The sequence below is a fragment of the Pelodiscus sinensis genome, chromosome 3 (genome assembly GCF_052426305.1).
Source record: "Pelodiscus sinensis isolate ZL-2025 chromosome 3, ASM5242630v1, whole genome shotgun sequence".
Taxonomy (NCBI): domain Eukaryota; kingdom Metazoa; phylum Chordata; order Testudines; family Trionychidae; genus Pelodiscus; species Pelodiscus sinensis.
Genome location: NC_143054.1, coordinates 185451617 through 185473243, shown reverse-complemented (window position 1 = coordinate 185473243; position 21627 = coordinate 185451617). Strand labels below are relative to the sequence as shown.

General features: G+C 45.0%; 1 long non-coding RNA gene across 2 annotated transcripts in view; it reads left to right on the top strand.

The window, feature by feature from the left end:
• Positions 1 to 15929, top strand: part of LOC106731379 (uncharacterized) — a 306122-nt gene extending 290193 nt beyond the window's left edge. For both annotated transcript variants that reach the window (XR_016349289.1, XR_016349290.1), the window contains one exon: positions 763 to 15929. This is a non-coding gene — a long non-coding RNA (uncharacterized LOC106731379). The remainder of the gene's footprint in view (positions 1 to 762) is intronic.
• The last annotated feature ends 5698 nt before the right edge of the window (positions 15930 to 21627 follow it).

Below are 21627 nucleotides of genomic sequence, written 5' to 3'. Positions count from 1 at the left end.
TATATTCATTTTTCTTGTGATGAATTATCTGAGGGCCACAAACACATTACATGAAATAAACCACATCATATTGTACAGTGATTTTCCAAAAGCACTATTTTCTTGTTCATATAGCACATAGAATCATAAAGTTTTAGGCCTGGAAAGATCCTGGAGCAGTCATCTAGTTCAGTCCCCTGCATTCAAGGCAGGACTAAATATTAAATGAATGATATCCTGGCTTCATCAATAAACAGTTTAATTACTGTGGCAAAGTGAGCATCACAATGCCTCAGAATAGGGCATTGAACACTAAGATGCTCCTTTGAAGGCCCTATTTGTTGGATACTGACAGGTCTGTAGTTGATTTGCACAATCCATAGTTTCCACTCTTTTTTCCCAACATGTTCTTTATTGCACATGACAGGTAACAGCTCAGCTTCATCCTTATCAAATATTTCAGTACAGTTTTGTTTCCTTTTATTTTAACTAGCTCATATAGCTGGCTTTAGTGAAAATCTTTCTGCTCCCCAGAGAAAACAAATCAGATCCATTTATAAACTGAATAAATCAGAACAAAGTGACTCATCTCCAAATGAAACCACAGAGTTCTCTGTAGATGAAAAAGAAAATCCTGCATTTTGGCACTTCGGCGTTCTTTCAAATTCTAATGCATATCTCCTGTTGGCAATAAAAGTCACACTTGCACATTCTCAAAATTTGTTCGTGTGCTTCAGCACTTCTACTTTTCTTGTAATTGACTTACTAAATCTCTTTTTTTAGGGAATCGATCAGCTTTTATACACAATCTGGAAAAACTCCCTATGTGTATCATTTTAAAAAAACAACCCAACCCAACCCAACCCAGCCCAACAACCCTCACATTGGTTTCGTTTATAGGATACATTGGAACAGCACTAAACCAACAGCATCTCTAGGTGAGTGCCAGCTGTCTTTCAGGAGCTCTGATCCTTTAAACTTAGTACTCTCTGAAGTTTCTCTTTCCATGGTTAATTCAATCACTTTTGTCTATATCTTGGCAGAAATTTTGATGTAATCCTTCTCTTCATTTCTGTTTCCTCGCTAACACTTCTGGGTTTTGGGGGGTTTTTTTCAATCTTTTTTTTTTTTCCTTTTTGGCATAAGCTCTCGAAGTCCATGCAGATCAAAAATAACAGAATTTGGAAATGGGTCCACCTAACATCAAGAGTATGGGCATCTTCAGCTACACATCCCTCCTTGTGGTTGAGTGGCTGAATAAGCATTAAAGAGATCTATTGGTGACCAACACAGAAACAAGAAGTACTGGTGTGACTTCCTCTCAACCAGTCATTACACTAAGGGCAATCAGTAGATTTTTTTTCTAGTGATATTTATGGAGCTCAGGCTTGCTGCCAGTCCTCTGCACAGTTCATTTAAAATAGGGAGCACACACGGCTTGGTAGACTGCCATTTTGAGGCTGGATTCCTTTCCCATTGAAGCGAATAGCAACATTCCTGTGGATTTCAATGGGACCAGACCTTGTAAAATGCAGTGAGGCATTTATCTCTGAAAGGGAATGGTTAGATCTCTGTGTCCTACTATTGTTTCACTATATAGCCATGAGAGAAACATCTGGTGGAGAGGTGTTTCTCCTTATAATACATTAAGGCTCAGTATACACTTCATTTTCTTACTTCAAGAGCTTCATGCACATATATATATAAAACACTGGGAACTTCATTCTTTCCTTGGTCAGTAGATTACATTCAATGAAGAAAGAGACAAAGCCCAGCAAAACCAACTGGCTTTGGAGTAAATAAAAGACAAAACCATTTAAATAATTTTTGAAAAAATTAAATGTCATCTATAAAACATTGAATGATTGTTGTTATGGATGACTATGTGAAAGGCAGTTAAGGTTGTTTTAATGGGCAATGGAATACTTTATATGCATGAACACCTATTTAAGAGAGTGTGTGAACTATGAGGCTGTTTGAATATTTATCTATCTTTCTGTAACTGTTATTTTCATATTTTAAAATGTTCTTAATCTTTAGCCCTTCTTCTTATGCATAGATTTTCTCCTTAATTTTAAGTAACAAGGTTCATAGAACATTTTTGATGGTATTGTTGATTTTAAAATAAATAGCATGTGAGGACCCAATCTTCAACTCTCTGGAGTCAATGGTGTCAGTGAGATCTTCATAACAGCTGCACAGTCCAAATGTTCCCATTGTAAAGGACATGTAGGGGAGCTCAGTTTCAGCAGTAGCTCTGGAGAATTTTGGAAGGTGAGTTGGCAAGGGTGCTCTTTTTTTAGGAGGAAGGAGAATGAAACTGGGACTGGAATAGTGAACGGGTGGTGGTTGGAGGAGCTGTGATAAAAGAGATTATGTGTGTGTTGGGAAATAAAGGACTTCATAGAGCTTTACTCAGCAGCATGCATTGATCTCTGCCTTTCCCACAACTCCAACAGCTGGTTCCCCAGCTTCCTTCTGTTCCTCTGAGCTCCCCATTTAACCTCTGCTTCCCCTAAGCAGTTATCATCCCTGCATCCTTAGGAGGCATTCAAAACAATGCCTTTGGAGAGGAACTTTATAAAATGCACCTTCAGCCTAAAGCCTCACTGGGGATGTTAGACCTGTAGATTTCTTAAGGACTGTGCAGGCTTTTAGACAAGAACATTTATTTATTAGGAAGAGCAGGAATAACACAGGATGAAATTACAGAGCACCGGGTGAAAAGCTGTGAAGGTTACTCAAGCACTAAAGAGACTAGATCACTTGATGTTCTCCACAGGGTCTCTGGTTCTCAGCTGAACTGCAGCTCCTTCTCCCAGGCTTTCTGCTCATGGCATATAGTGTATTCTCTCCCAGGCTTGTGAAACCAAGGTATTTCATTCTTTACTCGGTAGTGGCTAGCAAACCAATGTCATCGATAAGTTTGTCTAATGGTATATCAGTTTCTCCACAGACTCTTCCATTTAGTGAATGGAGGTGGCTGTCATTAAAAAAGCCATCCCGCTCCATAAGCTTCACATGAGGCTTTCCACACTGAAGGCTCACTAGACTATCTCTTTATCAGAAATTCTTCCAAGCAGGCCCAGACTCTGCATAGTGCTTCACAACTGTCTAGTCCCTGGGACACATCTTTGAAGAAAGTGGCCAGGGTTTGGGTAAGTAGCAATAGAACAGGAGAGGGGGCTGGACACTGAGCAGTGTATTCACTCCATTGTTTAAGGTATTCTTAAGAGATGTCTGTAGGCATAGGAGTCTTCTGATGATATGCATTGTTACAGGCATGAAACTGTGATGCCAACTTTCAGAATGTAGAGAATTATGCATAATGCTATTCAATGAAACCCCCTCAGTGCATAAGTCTCTACATCAGGGGTCAGTAATAATTTTTGCAGGGGGGGCACTTAATTAATCTTGCAATGTGATCATTGGCTGCTCCTCTCCCCTCCTCCCCCGAAGGGGTGGGGCTTGGAGTGGAAGGAGCAGGGTTGGGGACTAGCCTCCCCACATTGTTGTCTGGGGCCAAAGGCTTTGAATTAAAATGTCATAGTTTCATAGACTTTAAGGTCAGAAGGGACCATTATGATCATCTAGTCTGACCCCCTGCACAGTGCAGGCCACAGAATCTCACCCAACCCTCTTAGAATAATCCTTTCACCTATGTCTCAGATATTGAAGCCTTCAAATACTTTGAAGGCCCCAAGATGCAGAGAATTCTCCAGCTGTGATCTGTGCCCCATGCTACAAAGGAAGGAGTTGCTGCAGCTATTTGAAAGACTTGCAGCTCTAGCTGCTGCCAGGGTAGCGCCACAACCAGGAGCCATTTTAATAGGATCCTGCAGCCGGAGCCCCCACCTGGAAATTAGGTGGCATAGGCAGCAGGATATAAATAGAAAGTGGACAGATGCAGTCAGGGGCTGGATCAAAGTGTTAGGTGGGCAGGATACAGCCCCCGGGCCGCCTCTTGTCCAGCCCTGCTCTACATTATGCTTCTGGGGATCTGGTTCACCTTGGAGGGCATCAGAACTGGGGCTCACAGGTTTTGTTTTGTGTAGGAAGGGAGGAATGGCAGGATGGAGTAAGAGAGCAATGGGGACTTTTCAAAGCATGCTTCTTCTGTGTTGTGGTTCAAGAAGTTAGTATGCCTAAAAAAATGGTTCCCTGCTCAACCCCACTGTGTGCAATGTAAAGTCCTTCCTGATCAGACCCATTGGCATACAGTTTTCACTGCTCGAATCCCCAGGGGCATGTAGTTTTTTTTCCTGGAAGAATACCTGGGTTCAATGCAGATGTAACTGGGTAAAAATCTTTGGGCCTTTGTTATATGGGAGGTCAGACTCAGTGATCTAATGGCCCCTTTTGCCCTGACAAATCTATGAATAATCCACAGAAATGGCACCAGTCTTAAAATGAACCCTGAAAAAAGTGCATTGGCCTAATATTGTCTGTGTGAAAAAGGGTCATACAAAGATTTCTGTTTCAACAGAGCTAATGTGTCGAGCTTCCTCTGCTCCGAGGGCTCGCCAGTGCCTCGTTAGATGACAGCACTTGCCTGTTGTTGTTATATTTTCTCTTTGCTTGCACTGTGGGCTGAAAAGGACAAAACCAACCCCATGCTAGCTACGGGGTGAATCAGGTTCTACTTCCCCTTCCCTTATCCTATCACAAGTGTCTACTAAAGCCACTTTGTCTTTCCCTGCTAATAGAGATATTTGGTTTGGACACAGCCTGGATCTGGCCACAGTAGCCACAGCAGTGGACAGCACTGGCCTGGCCCTTTGCAACTCCTGAGATCTGAGTGAAAAATCCTGGTCACTGAACAGGGAGGCGCTGAGAGCAGGCTGACCTTGCTGAATGGAAAGAGAGAGAGAGCACATCTAAGCGAGCATGCTAAACGGGTCCTGGCACCTGGAGAACCTGGGGGGAGGGGGGGAGGTGATGAGGCCTGTGTCAGTCCACATGGTCTCTCGTCACCCATCTCACAAGGAACAAATACATGAATGGTGTTGTGCTAATTTCTCTGTTCAGGCATTGGTTCATTTGCCTCTTTGGGAGGCAGGACCTCTCTTCAGGGATCATGGTGGAGAAAGGTTCTGTCTCCAGTGGGAAGGAGGGAATGGATAACTGCCCAGACAGATCACACACGATGAGTACTTAGGCTCTGGGCCTGAGCTATGGTTGATGATCAAGGATGGGGTTAGAGGCCAAGGACGAGATTTTCAAAGGTACAAGGGACAGTTAGGCATCCTAATTACCCTTTGTGCCCTTGAAAAATCTTCCCTCAGTTAATAGACTTGAGGGTCCAAACAGGTTTAGATGGCAGGATTACCTGCTGTGTGCTGTTAGGTTTCAGCATACATACTGTCACAGATTCAGTCCATATGATAAATTGGTGCAACTCTCATTGAAGTCCTTGGGACCCATGTCTGTTTGCATAGAGCTGAATGTTAAGTACATGCATAAAGGCCAAGTTTGTTACATTTACAGCTGTCCAATTTTTAACTGAAGCATGTTTTGTCTCTTTTGTAGCATCTATGGTTCTGGCTGAACAAAGCTTTAAAATCTCTTTGCAAGTATATTTTCAAAGTTATAATTGGATGTAACTGAGCCGTCTTTTCTAAGCAGAGATCTATAGCTGAACTAGCACATAGGTTAAAATTCTTCACTTCTCCAAAAAATAAATAATCCCACAGGATATATTACAGGCACAAAGACAACAAAACAATGGCTGCATATAATCTCCACTAACTACATTAATAAATAGATTATATATCATGAGCTTTCATGGGTAAAACCCACTCATCTAATGAAGAGAGCTTTGCCCACGAAAGCTCAGGATATGTTTGTTCGTTTATAAGGTGCCACAGGACTGCTCGTTTTGTATTTGTTTTTTTTTTAAGTTACAGACTAACACGGCTACCCCTCTGAGCCTTTTTACATTAATAAAGTATTTGCATTTCACATATTTCTCAGAATTTTGTGAATGTGACATATATGTCACATGTATAACAGAATGATGTGGTTACTAATTATGATGCCCAAAATGTAATTTGTAGTAAGACCTGCAGATATTTGCAGCACTAAATACAAAACCAAACTCAGATCAAAGAAAGAGTGTTATGCCCCACGCAGAATGTCTTTTTTTTAATCTTACTCTCTTCATACACACAATTCCACTCTCTCACTCACAGTCGTGCCACCCTCACCTCTTCAGCCTCATATCTATGACATCACCCATTGCAACAATTAAGGGAAAGTATGGTATTTAATTTGCACACATTTTAGGGCCTGATTTTGTTTCACTTTAAGTCTATGTGACTTTTGCCGTTGATTCAGCAGGAGTAGCATCAGACCCTTAGATTTTGCTTTACTGAGAATTGTTAAGGGCTATGTGAACATCAGAAAAGTTTGCTTTGACCAAAATGTCTGTGATGAACGAAAAGACAGTCATTTACACTTGTGTGAGAAGAGATCCATTAAGAACTATCAATCCTTCTCATGACAGCTTATCACCACTTGCAAATCTTTAGGATTCGTTTCTTAAAATGCTAATGCAGACAAGTTCCTGTCTGTTGTGGAAAAGATGGGGGACCTTTGTTAGATGAGACACTTGAGTACAAATAAATGTTTCCTGTAAGAAAACATTTGGTTGGGATCCCTTTTTTTTATCTCCTAATGGTTTCCCCATGTACTTTCTGACACCCATAAAAAATGAACATCTTCAAAAATAAAAGCCAACTGTGCACACATGCCAGAGAAAATTGTAGATTTACTATATATACTAACTTTGTGAATGCTGAAATATATACATCAGTGCGGCTGAGATACATTATGGCATGAAGGATGCCCCTCTGGGTAATTTACAGCTCAAGGTTAGGCTTTTAAAATCTGAGGTCCTGTCTTCAGTGCATGTGTATTAAAAACCACATGGCACTTTTCATAAGAGTTTGGGTTTGCCCCACAATTCCTGGCCAAACTTTTCCCTCTCTCCCACTCTTGTTACTTATGTTATGCTCCGATTGACCATATAGTTATCACTTCTGTACCCTAGAGATGGCTGCATGTCAGTGGTGAAATGTTCCTTTACATACCCAGTTCTCAATCCTTTGTACACTGCTAAAATTCGAGGTATTACATATGTACAATTACAGGGAAGAAAAATATGCTTTTAAAACATCTACAGTAATTGTCCAAAATACTCCAGTGACACTGGTGCAAGATGTGGTGTTTTAGCCACTGTTGTGGAATACTCCAGTGCTTAATTCATATTGCAAATGTTCCTAATTATTAGTGGCATTACAGTAGCACATAGGCACTCCAGCCAAGATCAATAACCCATTGTGTAAGGTGCTGTACAACCACATCTATGGATCACCTAACACAATGGGGCTTTGATCTTGGTTGGAGTGCCTGTATGCAGGGAGGGGAAAGAGGCACAGAAGAGGAAATGACTTCACAGTAGACCAGTGGCGAGGCAGAGATTAGCGCTCAGAGATCCTGAATTCCAGACTATTACCATACCCGCTAAATCATGCTCACTCGGAAGTAATTAGAGCACTTTGAAGATATCCAAATGCAGGATGAAATACAGTTGAGTAGTAACATGAATTTACAGTAAGTGGAAGAGCTAGTGCAACCCATGTTTCTAGTCTTCGTAGTACCGTTCCTGTAGTCTTCCCAGTGTTAACATCAGGCCTACATTTCTCTAACTGTCAGTGATTAGACAGGAGTGTGACGTGCGAATGAGAATGTTGCTACGAACTTATTTCAGTGAAAGTGTATTCACCGGTACTTATAAAGCTTTAATAGTGGCTTTATGACTGTCTATCCATAGGACGTTTAAAAACCCAGAGATTGCATAAAATAAGAGGCGCCGATGTGTAGACTGGTTTTCTCGACCTTGTGCACACTTGCTGCTCAGTAAATGGAGTCTTGAGCATGGTTTGCCATAAAAGTGCAGGGGAATTCAGGCCCCCGCACTGCACACTCTTATGCATGTGCTTAACGTTAAGCATATGAGTAATGTCATTTAATTTGTTGGGATCACTCATGGCTCCAGTGTAGGAATGCATCCCTTTTTGGACAACATTTTCAGCATAAGGGTCATTGACGTCCATGGAACTTTAGCACATGCTTAAAGTTAAGCCCTTATGTAAGTGCTGTGCTGAATAAGGATTTACTTAAGACGGTGCTCACGTGCATTTCTGCATCAGGGCTCATGTGAGTACGAATAAGTGTTTGCAGAATCAGAGCAATGCAAACAGCTCAGTGATGATGAAAATGTTCATATCATGAAATGGCGCAAATACGTTGTAATAGCTTTCCCAGTTAGTGCCACTTATAAAATCACATTCCAAGCAAACCTGCACAATTTTTGCTTCTGTCATGAGTGAGGATCCTGAACCTCCAGCCAGTATTTAGGCATCAATGACCATTCTGCCTGAGTAAAGATTGGAGGACTGAACCCAGTGACCTTGCTCACTTAATTTAGGCCCTGTTACAGCAAAGCCCCTAAGCACATGCTTAAAGTAATGCCTGTGATTAAATGCTTTCTTGATTCTGGGCCTTATTCTCTTAAAAAATCATAGCAGGCACATTACTGATGGTGGCCCCAATTCTGTAACCACTTACACACCTGCCTTTTCTCCCTTGGATAAATTTCACACTCCCACAAGAGTTTACAGGGTTAGGGATCACGTATAAATTCAGTCTAAAATGAATAATGTTGTATTATATTATTTAATAGAAATTCAGTTCTGCTTTCTGTGCAATGCGTAGAAAAGAGGGGATGTCTTATGTTTTCAGCGAGCACATGAAACCAGCATTTACCACTACCAAATACAATTTGATCACAAATACTGTGGGCCAGATCTTGTAGGGGTGTAAATCAGAGCAGCTCAGTTGACATCAGTGGAGCTACACCAATTTACAACAGCTGAGCATCTGATGCTGTATGCAGGACAAGACTTATGTGCACATTTGGCTGATTGTGGTCATTAAAAATCAGGATTAAAACAGTAAAAAGAACTTTGATTCAACTTTTAGACAATCATTTTTAAGATTAATTCAATTGCAGGAGGTACTGTCAGGGGGAATGCTTTCAGGGCAGGAAACTTAAACGAAATCACCAGCGAGAGACTGAGGGGGGCATACTATGCCATCTCTTTTTAAGCAGAAGTCCCTATAGAAATCAACAGGGAATCTCACCTAAAAAAAATCAATGGCACAATATGGCCCTGAATCATTTGTTCTGTTGCTGAAAGTCACAGAGAAAAATCCTAAAATTATACAATTATAATAATAAATCAGTTCAGCGTGTCATTTCTGCTTTTCTACATTAATAAATTAACCATGTAACATTGTTCAAAATTATGTCAGTTACGCATATAATAATCTTTTAAATTAATGAAGTGATGAAGCAGTTTGATGACACCCATGATTTACAGGGCTGCTTTTAGCTAATGTTAAAAGCCTTTCATTTAATAAATTGCCCCCTGGAGAAATTACCAAAAATGAATATTTTCTATGCTAAATGTTCCAAGGTTTACACTTTTTCAATATATTAACAAATGGCAAGGGAGAAGCATTTTTCAAAATATATCTTCTTTTACATATATTTAATTGAAATTAATTAGTATATTACTTTAGAAGGAAATGATCACAGAGAAAGGTGCAGGATCATTTATGAGAGTTTCTTATGGCAATAAAACAGAATTTAAACAATGAAATTAATCATGTCCTTAAAATTTTTTATGATAGATTAGGAATCATTCCAACCTTTCTGATTAAATAAAAGGACAGTCTACACAGACTAGACTCGAAAAGAAAAAAAAACCTAACTATTCCACCGCAATTTATATTTCTCTAATTTTAATATGTTGGAATGTGTGTATGCTGAATATTTACCAAACTTAAAACAAAATTCTTAGTAACAGAAGATTTATTTTGCATCACTTCTAATTTACATTCAGTACACTGGTGTAATATATTCATGATGTTATGAATACTTAATATTTCCTATTTTTATGTGTGCTTTACAATAAGCAAGTTTTAATGATAAGGCAAAGTGTACTTTCTTATATGGTAGGTTGGGGTTCAGAGATATGAATATGAATCACTATAGTATGTCTTATAAAAGAGGTTAAAATTGGGGTTATAATTATTAAAGCTCAAAAGATTTGAAAGCCAACTCAGTGCACTCTTGCATGTGATACAATTGCTAGAAAAGAAAGGAGATATATAGGACTATAAAGGGAAGCCTGTAATTGATGCTTTCGGTACTTATTAGGATTTGTTTTAGTAACGTCAGGGACTTGTTTTTGTACTACCTCTGAATAAATAATGTGCACAGTAGGCTGGGTCAATTCCTTTTCACTTTGAAATATTTGCTGTTATTGCCCTAAAATCAAGCATAATTCATTGGTTTTCTTGAGCCAGCTGGATATATTATGAAGAATAGGTGCAGTCACTAAGTTATTTGGGGATTCTGTAGTGGCAGTGTAATAGAAAAATGGCCAGTAACCTTTCAAATGGTTGCAGGGCATTTTCAATCTCAATCAATGGCATTTTTCAAAAACAGACATGTTCACACAAAAAGATTGTGCTCAGATGTTTGTATTTGAATCTACCTTGAGCTGAATTCTGCACTTGGATGAACATTTAGCTTTGATTTCCATGAACGCCTCACATAATTATCTGAGGACAGAGCTTGGCCACCTGTAAATAAATCAAAAAAATTAGCCAGAATTCTCAGGTACATGCTTATTGAAAGAAAGTGAAAGACACACATTGAGGAAGACTGACAAATGTTTGATATGTAAGGTTTGCCATTTGCAGCCTGTCTGGCTTCTAGCTCTGCCACTGATTTCCTGAAACACCTTTGGTAAGTCACTGAACTTCCTCTGATGCCAATTTCGCAGTCTTTAAGATGGTATAGTGCTTACCTACTGCATTGGAGTGTTGTGTTAATGTTTGTAAAATTCATTTATAGCCTGGGGAGAAGACTTATAAGTATACAAAACATTTATTTTATTGTTGATCATAATAACAACATATTTGTTATACTTGGCCCTATTTAAGATATTTCTAGGATAGCCACTGCAGAAGTATCTAAACCAAGTCAAGTAAGGAAAATTTTGAAATAAATTGAGGAAGATTAATTGTTGCTAATTGATTACAATACAGAAACTTTCACCTGAGAGTCATAGGGACTTTCACAAGCATTTCCCACCATAGACCAAGGAGGCATACTGCTTCAATATTATAAATATTTTACACTGAAGCACAACGCAATTCAGGGCTACAGTTTTCATATCCTTTTGTCTGCTAAAATATCCATATAAGCTCCTGCCTCTGAGCTGCCATGGGAGATTAGTACACAGGGGTTTCAAAATGAGGAGGCAGGGCATGGACACATACAAATAATATGGTTTGGGGGATAGGTGCCTACTGTCTATTTTCAAAATTGTGGGAGGTATTGCATAGATTGGTTTTTGGCAGGTGCTTGGGCTAGTCATGGCTGTGGCATAATGATGTATCAGTTGCTTGCTTCCTTACTCTGTCTCTAGTTGCTTATCTGGATAGTTCCCAGATCATTAGCTGTGTGGCTAGTTTTGAGCAGGATGTTCTGAGCTACCTGGGCCGCATTTCCCTTTGGCAATGTTTGTCCTTTGCATGTGTATGAAGGTCCTCCAGCTTCTTCACAGTCCTTCTGCGACCATTCATGGTGACAATTCTATCCTGTTCTGCTGAACAGCTTACACCTCATGGGGGACCCCTACCTGAGCCTTGGCTCATTCATCAACATTTCCTCATTGTAAAGGTTTCTCTTTTCCTTGAGGGGCTGGACTTCCTTTTGGGACTGCTCCCTTCAGGCTGCTCTGCTCCATACTACCACCATTAAAATATTAGACCATCCTGACAGTTCTGGCTGTATCAGCAAGTTGTATTACTACCACCTCTCCAGTTGTGCAGTGGGCACCTTATCTTACAGAGCATGTTTTCAGAGCAGTCACACCTTATATTCAATTCTCAAGGTGTTTTTTTACAGAAACAATTATGTCAATTTTAGTTAAATTAGCAGTGATGAGAAAGGCAGGAATGATTTGCCTATCTATCTATCTATCTATCTATCTATCTATCTATCTATCTATCTATCTATCTATCTATCTATCTATCTATCTATCTATCTATCTATCCTTACTAAAAACAGCAGGTTTTTTAGAACAAAGGACTCTGATCAAGCTCAATGTCAACAGAAATGTCTACCTGTATGTATTTAGCAATGCTTAACAACACCCATAATACTTTCTTATCATTGTCCAACACAAAGAATGTAGCAGTTACAGTTTCTCCATATTTGAGGAGACTAGCAGGGCCAGCCTTATGAAAATGAGATAGGGCAATTGATTGCCTTCCAATCTTCTAAAGTTTGCAGGACATAGCAGGAAATATTTAACCATCTATGGGACATTATGATCCACTGAGGAGCTAGATGAGGGATTAGACATAGCACTGATTAAAAATAATATAACAAGACAGAAATTTTGAGGGAACATGTGAGCAGTGAATGTATCTTTTATTTCCATATGTAAACCATATATATTGACTGGAACTGAGATACAGTGTCGAGAATTCTTGCTCCACAAGTTACATAAGGAAAGGTGATGGTTGGTTTCAATTATCCAACCCTTTGGCAAACTTCTTAAATGTGAATGCAAAGTAACACTGAGCCTAACCTTAGCTGTGAAATTGCCAAATTAGCCTGTAGAAGATTAGTTTGAGAAGCTTTGCTAAAGGAAAACCTCTGATGTGGTTACTGCACTAATGTGACACTGGATTTACAAACTGAGGAACCCCACAGGAAATGCAGTCAGCTTGATAAGGAGAGATTTGCTTGATTTATTTTTAATAATTATCCCATCCTTTTACTTTCTTTATTTTTTTCATTTAGATAATAAAAGTAACTAGGTGGCCCTGCTCACTATGCTCACCAACCCCCTCCCCCCCATCTGTCCACTGCAACTGGATCGTGGCCTTCTTTCCTACCCATGCTTCAGCAGGAGGGGAGCTGTCACCAGCCATTCCTGTGGCCAGATGGGATCTGGACTGTGGGGCCTGCCTCAGGATCAGGGCCAAGGATAGGATGCTGTGGCCAGATGGGGGCTGGAAGGGGAGCAGATGGGGGCAGGGAGGTGGGATTCAGGAGCAGGGGAGGGATCAGGAGTAGGCTAAGGGCAGGGTGTCTGGCCAGGGAGAGGGGTCAGGAGCAGGCTGGAGCAGGGTTTTGGCCAGGAGGACAGGGAAGGAGCAGTCTGGGGGCAGTGTGTCTGGTGGGAAGAGGGAGCAGGAGTAGGCTGGGGGCAGGATAGCAGGCTGGGAGCAAGATGTTTGGCTGGGGGGGAGTGGTAAGAGTAGGCTGGAGGCAGGTTGTCTGTCCAGGGAGGAGGGGGCAGGAGCAGGCTGGGGGCAAGGTGTCTGGTTGGGGGGTGGGGGCAGGAGCAGGCTAGGGGCAGGATATCTGGCTGGCAGCAGGGGGCAGGAGCAGGCTTGGGGCAGGATATCTGTCTAAGGAGGAAGGGGCAAGAGCAAGTTGAGGGCAAGGTGTCTGGGCAGGGGAAAAGGGGCAGGAGTGGACTGGAGGCATGGTGTCTGTTCAGCCCGGGAGAGGAGGCAGCCAGTTACCCGGGGAGTGCATGTGGATTACTAGAACCAGACGGCAGCTGCACCTGGGCAGAGGAAGGGAGGCAGCAGCTGCTGCGGTGGGTCTCCCTTCTCCATGGGGGTCTCCATCCCCGGCCTGCAGCAGGCAGCTCTGGGAGATGCAGCTGGCCCTCTCTAGAGGCAGGGCGTCTCGGGCTGTGGAGACTCTTCACTCAGGACAAGCCCCCACCGGCTGGCTTTGTGTTCTCTGCTCCACATGTGGGGGCTGCTTATTATCCTGTCTCTCCAAGCCCCCACCCCGGCCCCTGCTACAGCCAGGCCCAGAGATGAGCAGCAGGGGCAAGGAGGGGAGCAATGCTCCAAGCAGCACGTGAGGACAAAAGCCAGGAGTCTTGGTGCGTGTGGCTGGGCTGGCCAGGGAGCTCTCATGGGGGCCCAACTTAACTTCAGAGGCAAACTTTGTAGCACCCCTCCCCCAGGGACAGCGGGAGTGTCCTGGTGGTTCCCCTCCCCACAACAGCGTGCTCCCTTCCCCACAAGCCATAACCAGCCTGGAGCCTCAGGGCTTTCTCCCCCCATGTTGCCACAGGAAGCCAGGGAGGAGGGGGTGGCTATGTGGCCCCACAACTCCCCCAAGCCTGGGGGAGGGAATGAGAGAGGCAGTGCTGCTCAGGGTTTGTGCAGCACCCCCGAGCATGGGGGAGAGGAAAGGCTGCACAGCTGAAGGCAGAGGGAGGGACAGCGGGTCGCAGACTGACATCACTGTCGTCCCCCAAGAAAAGTTTTTTTTAATAGAGCGTGAGATAATAGTCCTGGATCCTACGCCGTGTCTCGACAGTCGCAGAGTGCTCTCACAGAATCACAGCAAAGTGTGTCTGCCACAAGGTGCTGAGGAGTATCGAGAATACACACCCTCTTTGGGGCATGGAGGGAATGCATCATGCTGCATAACAGAGCTTGTCACAGAAAGCAGAAAGCGCCACGAGCTCATGGAGCAGGCCCCTGAACGTTCTGTTGAGAAAATGCGGTGTTGTTCCGTCCCCATTGGAACAAGCACGGCGTATGACCAGCAACAATTACTTTAAAAGCTGGGGGATTGACTCATCAACAAAGCTGGCGGAGAAGCATGGAGAGAATACAGTTAAGGGAAAGACTCTTCCCAGCTATGATGTTTTTGCACCTCCAACAGCCAACTCCAAACTCTTCATCAGGTGTTTGCTTGGTTGTTTCCAAGTGTGACAAAGGTTTCTATGAAACAAATGGTTTGGCATCATCTCACAATGGAAATTTCCCACAGATGTTTTAGGGCAGGGGCAGGCAAGATACAGCCCATGGGCCAAATCCAGCCTACCAAGCCTTTGAATCTGGTCCATGGCCCACCCCACCAGGACTCTTCAGGCAAGGAGCAGCCACAAGCTGCTCAAAGTGGCTGGCTGCTCTGTGAACCTCTCTGTGCTGTGTGCCAGGTCAGGGGGAGGGGAGGTTGGCACGCTGCCCCTGCCTCCAGCACAATCTCTCAGCTCCCATTGGTTGATTATAAATGCAAATTCCAGTGTGGATAACTGATGTGGTAAAAGACATGATCTGGCATGGTCTGAGTAGGGGAAATCAGAAGCATTACGTGGAAAAATTCCACCCTAACTGAAAGGGAATTACAGGCACTGTGGAAAATGGTAATTTCACATATGATAGAGAGTCAGAAGAAATCAGGGTCTTTGTCTTCCTCATCCCAAGGAGAAATAAAATGAAAATTTACACACTATGCTGAGCACCGGCTCCAGCCAATGGAAGCGGAGAGTCGTGCTAGGGGTGGGGAGAAGCGCATGAAGCTTTCCCCTCCCCTGGCACACAGCGCAGAGAGGCACATGAAGCAGCCAGCCCCTTTAAGCGGCCTGGGGCTGTGGCAGGCATGAAGCCTGCCTGACAGTCCTACTGGGCTGCTGGCTAAGAGCTGCCTAGTAAGTGCATCCTGGCCAGAGCCTGCCTCTGGCTCTCCACCCTTTCCTGCACCCTAGCTCCCCACCCCAGGTCAGTAGGGATGTTAGTGAGTAGTTGACTAGTCAGCGGGGGGACAGGAGCCGGTGCTGAGGGGAGCCAGCTTAAAAGCCTTCTCTGCGGTGCAGCCTCCCCCCACCCTCCCATTTCCGGCTTTCTCTCACAGAGGCAGCAGGAGTAGGGGATAAGGAAGGCTGTTGCAAAGTAGCCTCTGCCCATGGTGGGCTGAGCCTCTGTCCACGGGGGTCCCCTATCTGCCATGAACAAGGGCTGCTGCTACCAAGCAGCCTATATTCACAGCAGCCTGGGCTGGCCACGCACAGGGCCTGCTACAGGAGCAGCCCCTGGCCATGGCCAGCCCTGGTCACCATGAACAGAAGCTGCTCCAGCAGCAGCCCTTGTTCATGGTGGACAGGGCTGGCCACCGTGAACAAAGGCTGCTGGATTCAGCGTGAGCCAGGACCAAGCAGTCCCAGCTCAAGCTGGTCCGGGATGCTGCACCTCTGCATTTTAAATGTAGTAAGGGCCCAGAAGCTCTCAGTACATTTGAAATGCAGAGCTTCAGCTCTTGGGTTTTAAGACTATTAGGAAAGAGCTATCGAACCTGCTGGGTTTCTGAGTGGTTGTCGGTAATGTCATCTGCATGCCTATGTCTTTTTAACATATGGTGCCCTCTCCCCCAGATATGGAATGCCAACTGAGCTCCATTAACTAAGCAGACTAATCATATTGTCATACCCTGTGAACTTTTCATATAAAGCTTTCGGAGCATCTTGACAAAAAATTAAGCCTCACAAACTTCAGTTTGCAGAGGGAGAAACTGACATACAGAGAGGTTAAGGACCAAACTCTGAGTCAGATCCACAGAGGCCAATGGAACTGTGCAGATTTACACCAGCTGGGGAATCTGGCTCTCATGTCTAAAGTTTGGCACCTAAACCCATATTAAGGCTGATGCTGAGATACTCCTGGACATAGTCACCTAAGTGACCCCCTGAGTTTAACAGCGAGTCAGTGGCATGGCTGGGAAACCCCAAGTCCCACATCAGATTTCTCAGTCTTCTGATTTAACTACTAGACAAGTAGATTACTAGGTTGCCTTGCTATTATTACATACTGTGTGTCAACCATATTGGGTTACCCTACAGAGTGGTGCTGCATCTTGTTATCACTAATTCACCTGAAATAGGTATTTGTCCCCTTATGCCAGGCTTGAGCAAAATACGGCCCATGGGCCAGATTCAGCCCACCAAGCCACCAGATCTGGCCCACGGCCTCTGCAGGGAGTCCCAGGTAGGCTTCCTGCTTGCCTTGCCCTGCCCAAACTCCTCTCAGAAATCTGGCTGTTGGGCAGTTTTGCTTTAAAATCTGTGAGCTGAGAGGGGGGTGGGGAAGGCTTTAGGAGCTGCCCCCGCCCCCAGCTCAATCCCATTGGTTGGTTTTTGGTCAGAAATTGGCCAGTGGGAGCTGCCTGTTTCAATAACAGGCAGCCAAGAAGCACCATGTCCCCTCCCCTCCGGGACTCATACTTATTCACAGAGCACATGACTGCAGCCTGTGTGAGGACAGGGCAGGCAGGGAGGCTGCTTCAGGAAAATGCTGGGCTGCTGACTGGTAAATCTCCTGGCCAGAGCCTGCCACTGGCACCCCCAGCCCCTGCTCCCCCAACCCTCTGACCTGCACTCCTGCTCCCTACTCCATGTACCTAAATCCTCTGCCCCCCTCCTGCACCTATATCCCCTCCCAGATCTGGCACCCCAATTCCCTGCCCCAGGTCACAGTTCCCTCCTGCCCCAGCTTACAACCCAATCCCCTCCTGTACCCCAATTCCCTGCCCTAGGTCACAATCCAAACCCCTGCACCCCAATCCAGTGTCCCAGGTCACAACTGCCTCCTTCCAAATTCCCTCCCTTACCCCAAGCTTCCTTTGCACCTAACCTCCATTCCAGACCCCACACCTCCCTCATTAATATCATGGAAGAATGCAGCCATCAACCACTTTCCAAATTCTTGGAGTGCCCCCCCTCATCAAAAATTATTGCCCACCCCTGCCTTGTGCTATATAATGGTATATTATCCTTACTAAGCAAAGTCCCACCAAAAATCCATGGTGCTCATATTCTATCACACCTCGGATACTTTAAAGGACATTATGAAATTGCTTGTTGTGTGGTTTGCCTTAGTAAAGTGTCCGTGTAATTAGTTATGAAATTAAGTGATGAAAAATGAAAACAAACATTCTGTTTATTTCGGTATGTTGTGCAGTTGTGATGTCTCACTGCAGCAACAATGGACAGAAATGTGCTCTAAGAAAAACTGAGTAGATGTCTCTCAGGGTTATTCACTGAGGGTATGTCTACACTACAACGTTAATTCGAACTAACTTAGTTCGAATTAGTTAATTCGAACTAAGCTAATTCGAACTAACGGATCCAGACTAAAAAACTAGTTCGAATTAGCATTTTGCTAATTCGAACTAGCATGTCCACATTAAGTGGACCCTGAACCGGGCATAAGGATGGCCGGAAGCAGTGCCGGCAGGGCATCAGAGGAGAACTTAGAGCGTGGAGATGCTGTCTCAGGCTAGCCGAGGGCTGTGCTTAAAGGGTCCCGACCCCCACCCCGGACAGACAGTTCTCAGGGGTGCCCCGCTTGCAAAGCAGTCCTGGCTTGGATTGCCCGGACTACCCATACTGGGCACATCACACCACTCGGCCATCAGCCCAGCTGCACTTGCCGCAGGCTGCCATCTGGGGAGAGGGGGCAATTGGGGGGCTGCAGGAGAGCTTCCACCCCCAGAAGCCCGCAGAGCCAGCCCAGTCTTCCCCATCGGGGGCTCGTACCCCATTCCTCCCTCACCTCCTTCCACTTACCCTTCCCTAGCCCCTCTTCTTGATGTACAAAATAAAGATAACGTGTCTTCCAAAATGGAATCTGTCTTTATTGAACAAAACTGGGGGAGACTGGGAAAAGGACGTGGGAGAGGGGAAGAGAGAGGCTGGGAGAGGGGAGGGCAACTAAAATGATCAGGGGTTGGGAACAGGTCCCATATGAAGAGAGGCTAAAGAGACTGGGACTTTTCAGCTTAGAAAAGAGGAGACGGAGGGGGGACAGGATAGAGGTCTCTAAAAGCATGAGTGGGGTGGAGAGGGTGCATAAAGAAAAGTTCTTCATTAGTTCCCATAAAGAAGGACTAGAGGACACCAAAGGAAAGGAATGGGTAGCAGGCTTCAAACTAGTAACAGAAAGTTGTTCTTCACAAAGCAAAGAGTCAACCTGTGGAACTCCTTGCTGCAGGAGGCTGTGAAGGCTAGAACTAGATCAGAGTTTAAAGGCAAGTGAGATCAATTCATTGAGGCTGGGTCCATGGAGTGGTATTAGCCAGGGGGTAGGAGTGGTGTCCCTGCCCAAGGTTTGTGGAAGGCTGGAGAGGGATGGCACGAGACAAATGGCTTGGTCACTGTCTTCGGTCCATCCCCTCCAGGGTCCCTAGGGTTGGCCGCTGTCGGCAGACAGGCTACTGGGCTAGATGGACCTTTGGTCTGACCCAGTACGGCCATTGTAAGCTCAGGGCTCAGGGTCGGGGGTCTCAGTGGATCCCCTTGATTTTCATGCACACCTGCTCCTGGGTGGCCAGGCTGGCAGCTCTCCTGCCCTAGCCAGCCACTTTCCTGTGCCTAGTGTGGAGATCGTGGACGAAGTCCACAATGTCTGCACTAGCCCAGGCGGGTGCCCACCTCTTGCGGTCCTGGGCAAGCTCCCAGGAGCCGCCAGCCTGGTCCCGGGAAGAGGAGGAGGGCTGGGGGGCATCGGGTGGGTGGCTCGATCCATGCCAGGTGCAGGGTCTGCTGTCTTGGTGCTGGCAGGCTTGCACCTGGCACGGGCACCGTAGCCAGCCCATGCCCCTTTAAGGGGTCTGGGGCCGGGAGGGGGGCAGACGAGTTTCCCTGGTGTTGGCCAGAGTGGCCACCAGGGAAACCTGGGGAGGGCTAGCCTCCAACTAGTTCAAATTAAGGGGCTACACACTCCTTAATTTGAACTAGCTAGTTCGAACTAGGCTTAATCCTCGTAAAATGAGGTTTTCCTAGTTCGAACTAAGCGCTCCGTTAGTTCGAATTAAATTCGAACTAACGGAGCGTTAGTGTAGCGCCTATGAAAGTTAGTTCAAACTAACGTCCGTTAGTTCGAACTAACTTTGTAGTGTAGACATATCCTGAGGCCTTGTCTTCACTCCATGGAAAATCGACGCTACTGTGATCGATCTTCCAGAGTTTGATTTAGTGAGTCTAGTTAAGACTCGCTAAATTGAACTCAGAGGGTGCTCTTGCCAGTGGCCAATACTTCTGCTCTTGCAAGGAGTGAGGGAAGCTGACAGGAACATTTTCTACTGTCGGCCTCCCCTTGTAAGGACAACACCAAACTCAGCTTAAGGTAAGCCGACTCCAGAGACATGTTCTACATAGCTGGAGTTGCGTACCTTAAGCAAGTGTGGCATGCTGGCTACAGTACAATTGTATGTTACTGCTCCTCAGAGCAGCAGTATCTCATGCCCTAGGGTCCCATCATCAGCCTTCTCAGTCAGCTGGACAGTAGCTACTAGTTGTGATTGACGTAAGCCAATCAGTGCTGTCGTCTCTCTCTGCTGTGTCCCACTGCCCAGACAGAGAACCTCCTCTGAACACAGCCATAACCAATGATCAATTCTTAATATTCCCCCCTCTCTATACAGACAGCCTGTACTGAAGACAAGAGGAGTCTATGAGTGTTAAATAACTGCAAGATTGGATCCCATCTTGAGCCAATATCCAGATCGTCCTTATAAATGATGGGGCCCTATGCAACTCAGGTCACACACAACTCCCATACAGCTTCTTCCAGGAGCCTGGGGCTCTCCCCCGCCCCTCCCCCACTGCCCATATGGCTTCTGCTGGGGACTTGAGTCATCCCTCTCCCACCCCACATGGCTTCTGCCACGTCTCAAGGGTTTCTCTGGGGCTATAGCAAAGCAGCAGAGACCGAGGGCTCCTCTTCACACACACACCCATCTGGCAAGAGACAGCTCTAGTGAGTGGTTGCTGTCCAAGTGGGTGGAGGTAGGGGGAGGAGAGAGCAGCAGAGGTGAGGGGCCAGAGAGGAACCAAGTGGTAGAGGTGGTAGGGCCATACTCAGGCATACAAGCACACTTGGCTGTGTAGGGGCACCTGAAAATTTGGTGCTCCCAATTTTCAGGTGCCCTAAGCAGTTGTGTGTTTCGCAAATACCTAGGGACATCCCTGTGGATATCTTCCCCTCCCATTGCTTTTAAAACAGGAGGGAACATCTTTGGTGAAACTCTCCACAGCTTTGGCTGCCAGCTCCCTTATGGAGAGGACCTGTAGCGTTCTATACCAAACAGTAACATTCTGATAGACTTTTTAAAGCTGCCGCTGGATTCTCTATTAAATTCTATAAATTGTTTTTTAATAAATATGTGGAAAAGATATTGTTATATATTAAATGCTATAGATTTCATAGTAAGCTTTATAGCTCCCTAATTAATTTCTGTTAAGCCTTCTTGGGTTCATTCCTGTTGAATTCTGCATGGCATTTCTACAAAGGGCATTGTCTCTATATCACCCCCTCCAAGAGGAGGAACTGGTGAAGGCACATGATGGAGATCCTCCCTGTTTCCATAGTGCCCTCTCTCTGCCAAGCCCTGCAGCAATGAAAGCCCAGCTCCTAAGAAAGATGGGTTGTCAGTGGCTGCTCCCCATCCAAACTTCCTTAGCCGCCTGGAAGAAGCTGCAGGGAAGATGGGAACAGAAGAGACATATTGTTCTAGAACCCAAGACACACAGCCACCCTGCCTGTTCCCCTGCCACTCTTCAGCAAATGTCACTGTGTCGTGTCAAAGTCAGTGAGAGACAGGCGAGGGCAAAGCAGAACAGGACAAAAGAGGAGGGGGGTTGCCTAGTGTCGTGTGGATATTTTTTCCAGACGGATTCATTTGCA